This window comes from Kogia breviceps, chromosome 9 (genome assembly GCF_026419965.1).
Source record: "Kogia breviceps isolate mKogBre1 chromosome 9, mKogBre1 haplotype 1, whole genome shotgun sequence".
Taxonomy (NCBI): Eukaryota; Metazoa; Chordata; class Mammalia; order Artiodactyla; family Physeteridae; genus Kogia; species Kogia breviceps.
The window spans coordinates 56,224,659-56,238,528 of NC_081318.1; the positions used below are offsets into that span (position 1 = coordinate 56,224,659).

At 35.7% G+C, this 13,870-nt stretch overlaps 1 protein-coding gene across 10 annotated transcripts in view; it reads right to left on the reverse strand.

The window, feature by feature from the left end:
• Positions 1 to 13,870, reverse strand: part of MTERF1 (mitochondrial transcription termination factor 1) — a 710,255-nt gene that overhangs the window by 363,474 nt on the left and 332,911 nt on the right. For 5 of the 10 annotated variants that reach the window (XR_010842222.1, XR_010842218.1, XR_010842217.1 and 2 more), the window contains one exon: positions 2,786 to 3,046. The exons of the other annotated variants lie outside the window; for them this stretch is intronic. The gene's annotated coding sequence lies outside the window, so the exon portion shown is untranslated. The remainder of the gene's footprint in view (positions 1 to 2,785; positions 3,047 to 13,870) is intronic. 10 annotated transcript variants of the gene reach the window in all.

Genomic DNA, 13,870 nt, shown 5'->3' on the forward strand with positions numbered 1-13,870 from the left:
ACAGGATTCCTACTTTCTCCAGGTATCATTAACCAGGCATCTAATCTGTATTTAATTACATTTCAACTAAACATACACATACCTAATACATATCTATTTCCTCTCATCCTTCCACTAGGAAGAGATTTTGAAGTCAGTAATGATTCATGGTGTGTGTGTGTGTATGTCTGTGTGTTGCTTAATATATACTATCCCTATAGAAATAGAGACCAGAGTAGCAAGGAATAAGCTGTAGCAGTTGTTATTGAGAAAGTGTGAGGGGGGGTGGAGAGAGAAGAGATTTTTAGGAAGCTAATGTGTTGATGCAGAAGCCTTGAAGTGATGGATGGGTAAAGAGAAATTTTCAGTTATTTTGCTGTGTGATACACTCTTTAAACCCCATGCCACTCGTTCAAGAATGCCTTCAGAAGTCATCTACATAACTCTTCTAAGCCTCCTAGAATTGTATTTGGGTTTTTTTTCAGTTGTATTGATAGCACAGTCAGACCACAAAGGGATTCTTCCATATTTGGGTTAAAATTAGGTATAGGCTAGGATAGCTGGGTTGAAGGTCAAAATAATTCAGAGCAAAAGCCCAGAAAAGAGTGATTAAAGAGGCTTGGAACCATCAGATGGCCATGCCACATGTAGGTTAAAGATCCTGACTACTAAATGGGGGAAAGCATGGGGTCTAGCAGCCCTTCTGGAGCTATAGCTTGCTATAAATCCCTCAAATTTTTATCACCAATCCTAGATTTATTTTAATAATCCATCGTCTGGATCAGAGCTTCACCAGGACTGATCCTAAATCATAATCAGGAGTGTGAGGCCAACATTTTCAGCTTTTTTTCAGACATTCCACTTGGTGGCCTTTCTCAGACTCAGCATATGCAGAACTGAACGCAGCATCTTCACCTTTTCAAATTCCCTGTAGTTACCCAAGAAACCAGGAAAGAAACATGATTCCTCCTCTCCCTCAGTTTCTACATCCAGTTGGACAATCTGTTCAGTTGTTTCTAACTTCCTAAGTCTCACTATATTTTGTCCTTTTCTCTTGAGTGTATTTCCCCTGTTTCAGATGCTCATCACGAGCTTCCCACCTAGTCTCTAAGCTGTAACCTCCTTCATCTCTATTTCACCATCTACACTGTCAGCAGAATGATCTTTCTAAAACAACTTGATGGCCCTTCTTTGTCCACAGGATCCAGTATAAACCTGTCAGCAAGTTTCCTAACTTACTTTATTTATGGTATACTTTTACTTCCCCTCTGGCCTCATGTCCCACCACCTCATAATCCATGTTCTTTCACATCTCCGAGCTGTGACTTCTACCCAGAATATACTGTGCTCACCTTGTCTGCCTGCAAAATTTGGCTCAAATGTTAGTTTCTCTGAATCCTTTCTTGATTCCTGTCAACTAAAGTCATTTTCTTTCTTCTCAATAACCCCATAGCATTTTGACTGTGAGGAAGTTCAGGATGAGGACTGCATCTTATTTTTCTTTGGGTCCTGGTACGTAAAGTAGTACCAACCACATAGAAGTTTGTCACTATTCATTGAGTGATTCAATTTGATGCTATATCTGAGATACCATGAACTTGCTTCTACATGATAATCAATAAGTTATTAAGATAATTAAAAACTAAACAAAGTGCAAGCTAGGAAGAGAAAGATGCTTTCTTATTCTGACTGAAAAAAAAAAACACCCCAAAAACCTATAACATTATACTTAATGGTGAAATATTGGATGCTTTCCCCCTGAGATCAAGCATAGGGCAAGGATGTATATTATCACCATTTCTCTTAAACATTTTAGTGGAGGATTAGTCAGGGAAATAGGGAAAGGAAAAGAAGTAATAATATATGTAAAGTACATTAATCTATATGTTAGAGGTTAGTATCCTTTACACACAAATACATATGTATTAATAGACAATAAAGTTCTCTTCACATATTAACTTCAATATTCTTTTGAACTGGGCTTGTATCTATAGTTTAAGGTCCAGCCAGACATTTTAATCCCTTTTTCCAGGACTGCTCACTATAGCCTCCAGTACTACAGGATATGGTACAGTACCAGAAACAGGGAAGCTGGGTTGATTCCCCATGGAGAGAGCTTATTTAGTCTGTGACTGGTAAAAAAAATCTGCTATTTTTCTTCATGTAATTTCTTTCAAAGACAAGTGACTTTTTCCACTCTTTCAATTGAGATATAATGCACATACTACAAAGTTCACCCTTTTACAGTGTACAATGCATTCGATTTAAATATATCCATAAGGTTGTGAAACCATCATCACTGTCTAATCCCCAAATGTTTTATCACCACAAAAAGAAACACTGTACCCATTAGCAGTCATCTCATCCTCCACTCACCCATCCAGCCCCTGGAAAGCACTGAACTATTTTCTGTATCTATGAATTTGCCTATTCTAAACATCTCAAATAAATGAAATCATACAATCTGTGGCCTTTTGCAAAAGACAACCGATTTTAAAGGAAAATCAGTAACATTGTCAAGTGGAATGTATAACAGATATAGAAGTATTGAATAAAAGGAATGACAATGATAGCATAAAGATCTAGGGTGCAGATATGTGGCAGGCAGAATTCAGCCCTACAAATCTCTGAGCCCTGTGAATATGTTACATTACATGGCAAACGGAATTAAGGTAGATAATTGAAACAGGGAGATCATCCCATATTATTTAAATAGACTCACTCTAATCATGTAAACTCTTGAAAGTGGAAGAGTGAAGCAGAAGAGTGGGTTAGAGAGATGTGATGGGAAAAGGACACTACTCACCACTGGTTTCTGGCTTTGAAGATAGAGGAGGATGGCTACAAGCCAAGGAATGTCATGGCCTCCAGAAACAGAACGGTCCTCAGTTTACAGCCAGCAAGAAAATGAGAATCTTGATCCTACAACCTCAAGTAGCTGAATTTGCCAACAATCCGAGTGAGTGGGAAATGGATTCTCCCTCAGAGCCTTCAGAAAGGAACAGAGGCCTGCCACCACTTTGGTTATAGTCTAGTGAGATCCATGTCAGAATTCTGGCTTACAGAACTAGAAGATAATAAATTTACATTGTGTTAGCCTCTAAATACGTGGTAATTTGTTATGGCAGCAATAGAAAACTCATACCAAATGTTGATGAGAACATGCAGCAACTGGAAGTCTCAAAGATTCTGGTGGGAGTGTAAAATGGTACAACCACTTTAGAAAACAGTGTGACAATTTCTTATACAGTTAAATATAAACTTACCATGTGACTCAGCAAATCTTAGGCATTTACCCAGAAAAGAAACTATATGTCCACAGAAAGACTTTTACATGAATGTTCATAGCAATTTTATTCATAATAACCCCAAACTGAATACAACTTAAATATCCATCAACAGATAAATGGGTATGTATACATTTTGCTATACTCATACAATGGAATATTATGTAACAATAAAAAGGAAGAACTACTGATACAAGCAACAACAGGGATGAATCTCAAAAACATTTAGCTGAGCAAAAGAAGACAAAAAAAGAATACATGCTGGGTTTGTTTTTTTCCCCTCCATTTCTTTGAAGCTATAGAATAAGCAAAACTAATCTGTAGTAATAGAAATTAGATTATTTACTGTATGTAAATTATATTTCTGAACTCCCATATTCATTTCTGTGAAGTAATGGGGTAGACCAAATCAGAGGTTCTCAACCCTGGCTGCACAGTAGAATTACTTGGGAAGCTTTTAAAAAGTACCAATGTTAAAAAAAAGACAACCAGCAGAAAGTACTGATGTTCAGGTTACATGCCCAAAGACTGTCATTTTAATTGTCCCTGGTATTGGGTGTAAGCACTGTCATTTTCTTCAGAAACTTTTAAAGTAATTCTAATATGTATTGTTTTCATAATCAGAGCTTTAGAAAGTTATTGAAGGAAAAGTCTGCAGTTTTATCTCCATGGAAGTTGGCCTCTGGTCTGTAAGAATAGCATCATTGATAATTGGACCATGGCTTAGAAATTATGAAAATGTTGGAAGAGTTGCCTAGAAAGATATGTGACACAGAGTTTGCCAAAATATGAGATGGAAGTCATCTTCCATGAAGAATAAATAGTCAATAGCCAGTCCCAGCTTTCTTCACCATTATCCCAGACTAAATGGATGTAAAAGATATATTATCTGATTTATAGAAACCATCTTCTGAGAAAAAATAATTAGAATATACTTGAATTTTTTAAACTTTGAATTCATTTTGAATTTGTACTAGTTCAAATTTCCATTTTTATATTATAGACCTAACTGGCTAGGAAGCTGGAGGTTTCTTTCTTGATGGCCTATCCAAGAGGCAATTTACTTCCATATCTAGGCTCTTAAAATGATTTAGGCACCTATAGAAGAACCTTGTCTGCTAGTTCTCAGTGAATCACCGGGAAGACTCACGAGTTTAATGTTTTGAAGCTAGTCAAAATTGCAATTCAATTTGGTAATTCAAAAAATGATTATTTTTTGTGGATTATCCAGATGCCCTCTCCCTTATTCTTTGGTTGTTTGACCACCATTTGTCTATTTCTCCATTGGAAGAGAGGCTTGGACAATTGAGGGAAACCAGGTCATAATTAAACAAATCTGTTCATTTGGAAAATAGCTCCATTTGTGGGAAGAAGTAGAAACTGTTTCTTAAACAGTGGTTTTAGAATTGTTCTAAAATCATTTATGATAAGCTCTCCACATCTTGACGCTATTGATGTGAGTGATGTGTGTAGGGGTGTGTGTGTGTGGAGGGGGGAGGGGAGAGAGATGGCTATGATAAACAGTAGATTCTTCCATAATTCAAACCTGAAACATAGGACTAATTCTATTTTTAAAAACGTTATTTGCCAAAATAGCTTTTTTATTATTATTTAACCTGCTACCTCTTAGTCATGGAGTAGCTATGAGCACAAGTCAATGTCATTCTTTTAAAAATTATCCCAGTGGGGGCAATAGGGGCCTTATGAAAGAAAACCCACACTTGTACAATAACATACGGTCTAACAAATTCACAACTGAGTGACTTCTCTTGCAGCTGTGGTTCAAATTATAGGCATTTCAGATGCTTAATGGTGACTTTAATTTACTGGGAGGAAGTGTATGCTGAGCATCTGGAAAGACATGATTTTACTTTAATCATTTTGATTTAGGTGACAGTAATTACAAGTATCATCATGGTCTATGGAGAAAACATTGGTTTTACTGTTACTTGCCAGGACTTGTTTCTAGCCTCCACCAGGGTATTTTTTTTCTTGGACCAAGAGGGGTTAAATCACCCTTCTGAAAGTTCCTTTGCTATTTAAGTGCCTGGCATGAGCATGGATTCATAATAAGGGAACAAACTGGTGAATTTGTTTAGCCAAACTGATAACATGTTAAAAGGTTAAGAGTAGTGGTATTTAAGGTAACTTTAAAAAGCAGCATTCATCTGTCCCAGCAATTTTATAGCTAAATAGGTGTAGCAACTTGAAAGATCTTAGAATGATAAACTGTTTCTCTCTCTGACTATGCCAGCAGTTTTGTGAAAAGCCCCACTAGGTATCCTGCCAAGAAGGCATTAAGTGTGGAAGGGGGCATATGCCTTGCTCTCAGCTCTTCAGTCAATCTATTTCCTGTTTTAAAGGCATAGAATAGAACAGTTAGAATAATCATTTAACTCTAAATCCAAAGAAGAAATTTAAACTCAAGATCAAAATATCTCGGCCAACCAGAGGCTTTTCAAAACTAGAGAGAAGATCCAGGAGATATGAATAAACATACTTCAATATGGAGAAGCATGCATGTCACACAGTAGGTACTCAGTAAGTATTTATTGAATGAACAAATGAGATTCCCAACCAATCAAAACTTTATTAGAAACTGTTTGTCTAACAGTTCTAGAATTTAAACATATAATATCTTACAAATATGAGCAAGTCAATGGTCTAAAAAATAGGCAGAATCCCCCAAAGACACTTCTCCATTGAAAAGATCCACTTTCGTGCTAGTTCTGCCAGTATTATTTTACACCTCCGGGCTCTCTGAGTCCATATTTTTCATCTGTAGTATGAAGACCATAACATATTTTCTTTCTACATCACCAGTTTGTGGTGAAGATCAAAGGACCAAATAGCAATGCTTCATAAACTGAAGGATGTTTAAAAATGCAGTGTTTTTTATATTATCCTGTTTATGTTTTCCCATAAAAGATGCTTCCTTTGCCTCTGTTCCCCTCCCACATACATATTGATAAAGGTACTTGAGATCCAGGCATTGCATTTCTTCTGGACCTTACAAATGACAATGCTTTCAGTCACGGGCTCATTTAGAAAGGCTGTACTTAGTTATTTCAGAAATGATCAGGCCCAGTGCTGTTCAGTTGGATTTGTTCTCTCTTGGGTTATCCGCTTTGAAGCAATTTCTCTCCTTATTTGCAAGGAGAGGTACCAGAAATTAAAGGACACTAACATTATATTTTCTTATAGTTAAAAAGGGCATCAGAGACCTCAGCCTGGACCCTGCTGTTACCTAAGCAAATAGGGAAAAGTTCCTTGGTTATGAGAGACCACACCAGCAAATAGCAAAACTGGGCATTCCTCAGGTCCCTGTCCAATGCTGTTTTCATTACCCTAATGTAATTAGTTTGACTAATAAAAATGCTTGTGGCTTAGAAGGGTTAAAGGCCTTAGTTAAAATGGGGATGATCATTTTCTCCTGTCCTTCCTATCCTCTTCTTTGCCTTGGCATTTGAGAAGCAGCATTAGTTGAGAAGTCCCAGAGCCTATAGTGAAGACATTTAAAGCTGGGAACCCTTATGCAACTTCTTGGTTCTGTCCTTCAGATTCATTCTTGTAGAATCCATAAAACACAGATTTATGAAGAAAAACTCAATATTAGATGCTTTTAATGTCTTGATTTTAAAAAAATTAACAACTTTAATATACTCAAATTAGAGTATATTCTGGATTGATATATCATGGAATACTTAAGAGGATTTATGTTATAGGAATTTGAGCTAAATATTCCTCAGATAAAGGCATCATGGTGGCAGTCTCTCAATATAAATTCTTCCCTAACCAATTCATTTACCAATCATGCTAATTCCATTCACCTTGCCAGTGTGTGGTTTAGAAAAGGAATGTGACTTGATCCTAGCCAATCATCTATGAGGGAAGGTCTGCTAAAAGGAGCTGGGGTTTCCAGGAAAGACTTCCTTGCTCCTAAAAAAATTCACGAGGAAGATGTGGTGTCTTTATGTCCTGTGGACAGAGTTATGTCTGGATGTGATGATGCTCAGAGATGCTGCAGCCATCTTGATGTCCACCTTGGGAATGAACCCAAACTGGAAGCATTGCAGAGCTAGGGGAGATGTCAGAGTGGAGATAAAGCCCTGAGAAATTGTGTCTCTGGGAAATAATCAATTATTTAAACTGCTTTAATAGAGTTTTCATGTTAACCTATAGCTAAAAGCATCTTAATTGAAAATTTGGGTGACAGAAACTCTATAATTGATAACCCATGCTTACACTCTCACCTCTCTGACAATGTTTCAAAACATGTAGCTTGTTGATATATGGCCAGTCCCTGTAAATTTCTCTGGAAGGAACTGTGGATCTCAGAGGAAAGAAATGATAATTTTTATAAAAGCTCATCTTGAATAATCTACCTGCTTTGCTTCAGGTGGGTTGGATAAAGGATAAAATGAACCAGATGGAAGTGGGGGTAAATCAATCAACAAGTCTACTGAGTGCCCAGCATCCTACCAGGAATTTAATCAAGAGTAGGTAAATTATTTGTATTATTTTCATGAGAAAGACTGTTTGTACTCAATTATCTGTTTCTAAAGGAAGTATTCTTAATTCCCAGCGTGATAGCTCTTATGCTGTTAGTACTTGGTACAGAGAATGTGCTTGATGAATATGTTGACTTTTCTCTGCTAGCCAACATGAAGGCAGCCAGACCATGCCAAAATCAGCACTAAAACTATTTCTCATGAGTAACAGCAATAATATTCTTTTCCTTTATAGAACCTTTAATCCAAGAATCTTAAGCCTATATAAACATTTACTTAACAATATATTCAACATCTCAGTATTTAGTTAATGGGGAAATTCAACTAGATGCAAGAACGTGGAAATAAAAATAGAACCCAGAACCTTGACTCATAATGGTCTTTCAATACTATTGTCCCTGCCTAACCATTCAAGGAAAATCAAAAATTAAAGAGGTTTCAGCAAGATAAACAACTAAGCTTTTCCAACCCCAGCTAATGATTCACTATTTCTCTTTTCTTGCTTTTTAAGATTATGCTTAATTTTTTTCATTTTTATTACATTTTATTTTACACAGTGGGAGCTCTGAATGCCAAAGGATGGGGAAATTGAGCTGAATATAACTATCTCAATATCTTGGGTCTGCAAAAAATTTGGCAATATTTGAGGAATGAGGTTTCTTTGGATATTTACAGAGCTTCCTGTTGGAATAAACTACTGTCAAAAACCTTTCTCTTGGTTCTAAAATAATTCTTTTTCTAAATTGAAAGGGCAGAAAAAGTCATGGAATCAAATTTTGGAGGACTAAAACATGATGATGCATTAAATTTCCAATATTCTGAGGTTCAGCAGATTATGAAGAGAGGTTTGAATTCCACTATTTGAGATTTAGGATAAGTCAGCAGAAGCTAGGTAGAAGTTTAAGGAGATTCATAATGAAACTAAGATTTCATGACATTATATTTAATAGACAACAAACTCTCTTTGAATACAAATGAACATTAATAAGCTGATAATAAATTAATCATTTCCTAATAAAAGTAGACCCACCAGGGTCTCAACTTGACAACATTTTGATTAATTCATTGTTGGTTGATTGATGATTATTCTGTCTTGAATCACAAAGGCTTTGAACTGAAGTATCTTCTTAGAAAATAATAGTATTACATTTTAAGAAGTAATTTTATTTAACTCATTCCACTTGTGTATCCCTTCATTTAGGTCTGTGTTGGCCAGGGGTCTGATCCTGTCCAGCACACAACTAGTCAGTTCTCAGAAAGCAGCTTGACAGTGAAGATTCTACTAAAATATCTCCACATTTCCCTGAAGCTGAGTTCACAAGGGGAGTATAGAGATAGATGCGGATTTTCCTTTAGTTTACGTTTTAAGCCTTCCATCAATAACTATCAATCATCCTTGCCAGGGACCTACATTGAAGCTGTGATGTCATAAGTTGCATAAAAAGATATATTAAAGCTGACGCTTAATATGGAAACCCAAGATACCACAGGAAACAGATCTAGATTTAGTACATGTTACCACTTACATTTTAGTGGAATGCCAAATTGTATGTATTATTGGAGGTATACATTTGTCTTTCTTTTTTTTAGATTAGGTAAGATCTGTCCATCTGTCCATCTCTTATTGTTAAACTTGCTCTGAAATAATAACTGATGGGTAATTTCTAATTTTTGAAGAACTTTAGTATTACTTAGTACATTAACTGCTCATCTCACAAGTGCCATATGAGATAATTTAGTTAAGCATTATTATCCCCACCATTGTCACTTGCTCTAAGTGGCTCAACCGAATTGGTATTCGAATCTAGTCCCCTGATTTTTACATCCAACAATCCTCCCTCTCCACCAGAGTTGTTTTCTTACAATCCTAAAATATGTGTGGATTAGCCTTTCTAAGCCAGTTCATTTCTATTAAAATATTGTTACTATCTTCATTTTTATTTTCTTGTACTGTTTCCATAAAAACTGAATCTCCACATAAATCCCCATTTCTAAGCAAAACTTCTCTTTAGTGTTGCTATAAATTACTCAATAGATTTATCCTGTATCCCAAAGGCTGACGAACTTCATTGTGGAGTGTTATCTTCCCTACACTTAAAAACCATTCAAAATATAAACAGCTGCATGCCTATTGGACCAAGTCTGCATGACAAAATCCTTTATAAAATTTTTTTAAAATTCTGAAATTCACATAAGCTACTCCATTCAGGGAGGAGGGGGAAATAAGAAATAGTCACACTGTACTCAGCTGTTTCAAATGGTTGAGCCAACTTTACTACTGTACCATGGGAGAAATCCAAAGACCAACAAACCAGGTTCTCTATAAGTCTCTTCATTATTATGCTCTCTGCTATAACAAAGTACTTTATCTGGCATCAAAATTACATTAATGCTCTGTTCACACTGCTCTTGCAAGAAACACACACTTCTTTGTGTCTGAGTTTTCCACATGGTTGCCCTGATGAAACATATGCCATTGGAGGACAAATATATTGCTGCAAGTAAAAAAGCAAATTAATTCCAGAACCTAGTTAGAGATAAAAGATACCATTTCCTTATTTTTGAAATGCAACTTATATAAAATGTCACACTGGGCTTTATTTGTGGAGGAAAAGCATGCTGCAACTTCATAACTGACAGTTTTTCTAACTTGACATTTTGTCCATTGCAAAACTGCTGAACAGAGTTGTGGGCAACTTCTTTCCACTGCTTCTGGCTAGTCCATTCAGTAAATCTTAATGTTACTATTGAAGATGAATGAGCCACCCAAGGTTTTAGCAACTTGATTCCAAAAATCTCTGTAATGTTTTGGTACAAATGCAAAGAGCCAAATTTTGAAATTTCCTGGATCAGAAAGAAACTCTTTCTCAGGAGGACTTGAAGTACTTCCTTTTTCTGATTGAGCTGTGATTCTACAGACCCTCCTTGAAGATTTTGGTACCTCTGCCAGAAATTGGAAAATAGAAGGAAGATACTGTAAATCCTTCTTAATTGTTATCCATAAAAATTAGCAGTAAGCACATATTTCATTGAGTAATTATTTGCTGGAACACCTGATCCAATAGAAGAGAGATTTTTACACATGAAAAAGATGATTTCACTCTCAATCAGCACATCTAAGCCAGTCTGCTTCCACATTTCAGACTGAAGCTGAAGTAAAACTGTTTTCCAAATAACTGGATGAAAAGAGAAAATTAAAACAAGTTTTAACAGTTATGCAGGGTACAATTTGAATGAATTCAAGATTTGTGTGTGTTTATTTTCATTGAATTTACGTGTAACAGTTTATGAGCTTAGACTTAGCCTTGGATATTTCCATGGAAGCTAACAGAAACAGTATGCTGACCCTAAAATTCTGATATGACATTCATTCTTTGAAAATAACACACACCTCTTCCATCACCATGCAGCCCAGTTTCTGATGTATATAGGGCAATTCACAAATAATAAATGGAAGAATAAATAGGAATAGAGTGTTGGCTTTTTGGTAAATGATGCCTTCTTTCTCTTGGGAAACATAACCGTTCATTCTCATACAAAGTGCTCTTGAAAAAAATAATTTGATCTTGATGTTAATGGTCAAGTGTGAGTTAGAAGAAGTGTAGGGAAGGATGCAAACAAGTGCTAGTCAGAACTTTACTAAACGGATGGTCATGTCCTATTCCCACTTCAGAATTTGTCCCTATATCAATTCTCTTTAAGGAAAAAAATAACAGGAAATTAATGGAAAAGATTACTGCTTTAACCCCATTTAAAAAAATCCTAGACTATAACCCTTCTCTGGAATTTAAAAATTGGTCTTGAAATACTTTGGTCCTCGGCGTTTTGGAGTTAGAGCAGCACTACACTGCATCCTGGAGTAGAAGGACTTTGCAGGTTTGCAAAAAGTCTGTAATAGCAACAGCAAAAAGTCTCTCTTGGGTAATATTTGCCCAGTGTATCTGAGTCTCCCCATATGCAGAATTCCCAGTGGCTTCAAGGAGATTTTACATCCTAGAAATAGGTTGTAAAATCCCAGATCTCACCCAACACTTAGAAGAGGGGACTATACTTTTCTTCCACTTTGACATCTTAGTCACAAATATTCTCTATCTTGTTAAAATCAATTAAAAGATAAAATATATCACGTTAATGTAACAAAATAGAAGAATCTAATGGATCTTGAGTGTCAAAATACAAGCACAGTCAGTTAAAAGAATAAGTTTTCCAATTCAAATTATGTTTGTGGATGGTTTTTGTCAGGTAAGAACAAGAAGAGAGGGATAAAATATAAATAGCTGCAATATAATAAAAAAAGATAAACTACTATATGACTACAGTCACTAATTATAGAGTAAAATGTGAATGACAGAATGGCTTTGCTTTATAAAGAGAATTAGAATGGAGCTTATCATAGTTAATAGGAAGGAGAGTTGAGGGACTGAGAGGAGGGTTGCTAGAAGAGAAAGAGGGATTTGTTAAATTTATTGAATATCTACTACAGGTTTACTACGCGTACTATATTAATAGCTTAAAAACAAATTATTCAGAGGTATAATTGTTTACAGACACAGTTCACCCTAAGCTTTATAACATTTTAGATTTTTGAATGGCTTATCCTGTTGGTGCTCTGCAGACGAATGATCTGGTCATTCAGGCCACTTGCCTCTGAATGGCTGGGAATCGCATTTAAATTAGAAACTATGTGGAGTTGATGGAAATAGCCCCCAAGTCAAAGGAATTGGGTTCTATCCTCTATCTTGTCTTTAATGCACAACAGGGCCTTTGGTGGTTAGTGTACAACTTCAACCAACGCTAGGGCACTAGGGCCTGGTTCACATTCATCAACTAACATTTGAAAACTGGTTATTTTAGTGGAAGAGTAAAACAAGGTGCAACTGAATAAATGTTAATTCATTCAAATGCTTCATCATAAGATCCTAAAAGGTATAAGATTTGACTCCTGAAATTATGAGGGATCTGAGATTTCTTTTTCCTCTCTGCTAATGTTAATTGTCATCTACCTAATAAAACTCTAAATCCATAACCTTTTATTCCTAAAATGTATCATTCCTTATATAGGAATTGTCCTGAGGAAATAATCTCTATAAATTCTGGCTATAATAGTGTTATTTATAATAGCCCCAAATTTAAAGCATCATAAATATCCATAAATGTGATATTTGTTTAATGAATTAGAGTTAAAACAAAATATAATGGGAAATGATATTTTAAAAGAATGGAAAGAATGCCAGTGAAAATGGCAGAGTAGGAAACTCCAAGGGCCCATCCCTCAACAGAAACACTGAAAAGGCTGGCTAAAAATGTCAGAATCAACTTTGTCAGAACAATGGAAGATAATCAAAGATTTACAGTAGTCAAGCAAATGCTTAATCAAGAAACCCTCTGAAACCCAGTAGGAGAACTCTGTGGTGTTTTAACTTACCTTTGTCCCACCCAACTCCCTCTAGCACAATGACAGTCTTAAGGACAGCAGCCTACATCCCTGCTATGGATTCCTGGTGCTGGTGGAAACAAAGAGGACTTTATTCCCAAAGAATCAATTACTTTACATGCAAACAGATTAAGTTCTCCAATTAAAAGACAGAAATTGGCAGAATGAATTTTTTTAAAAAAATGATCCAACTATACAACGATACTATCCTGTCTATAAGAGACTCACTCACTTTAGATCCAAAGGCACAAATAGGTTGAAAGTAAAAGGATGGAAAAAATATATTCCATGCAAATAATAACCAAAAGAGAGCTGGGGCTTCTATATTAGTATTTGGTAAAATAGATTTTAGGTCAAAATTATTATAAGAAACAAAGAAGAACATTATATATTGACAAAAGGGTCAATATATCAAGAAGATATAAAAATTATAAACACATACACACATAACAACAGAGCCCCAAGATGAAGCAAAACTTGACAGACTTGAAGGGAGAAATAAGAAGTTCCATACCAGTAGTTGGAGACAATTATACTCCACTTTGAATAATGGATAAAACAACTAGATAGAAGATTAATAAGGCAATAGAGGACTGGAATAATACAAAAACTAACTAGACCCAAGACACATATACAGAACATTCCACCCAACAACAGTA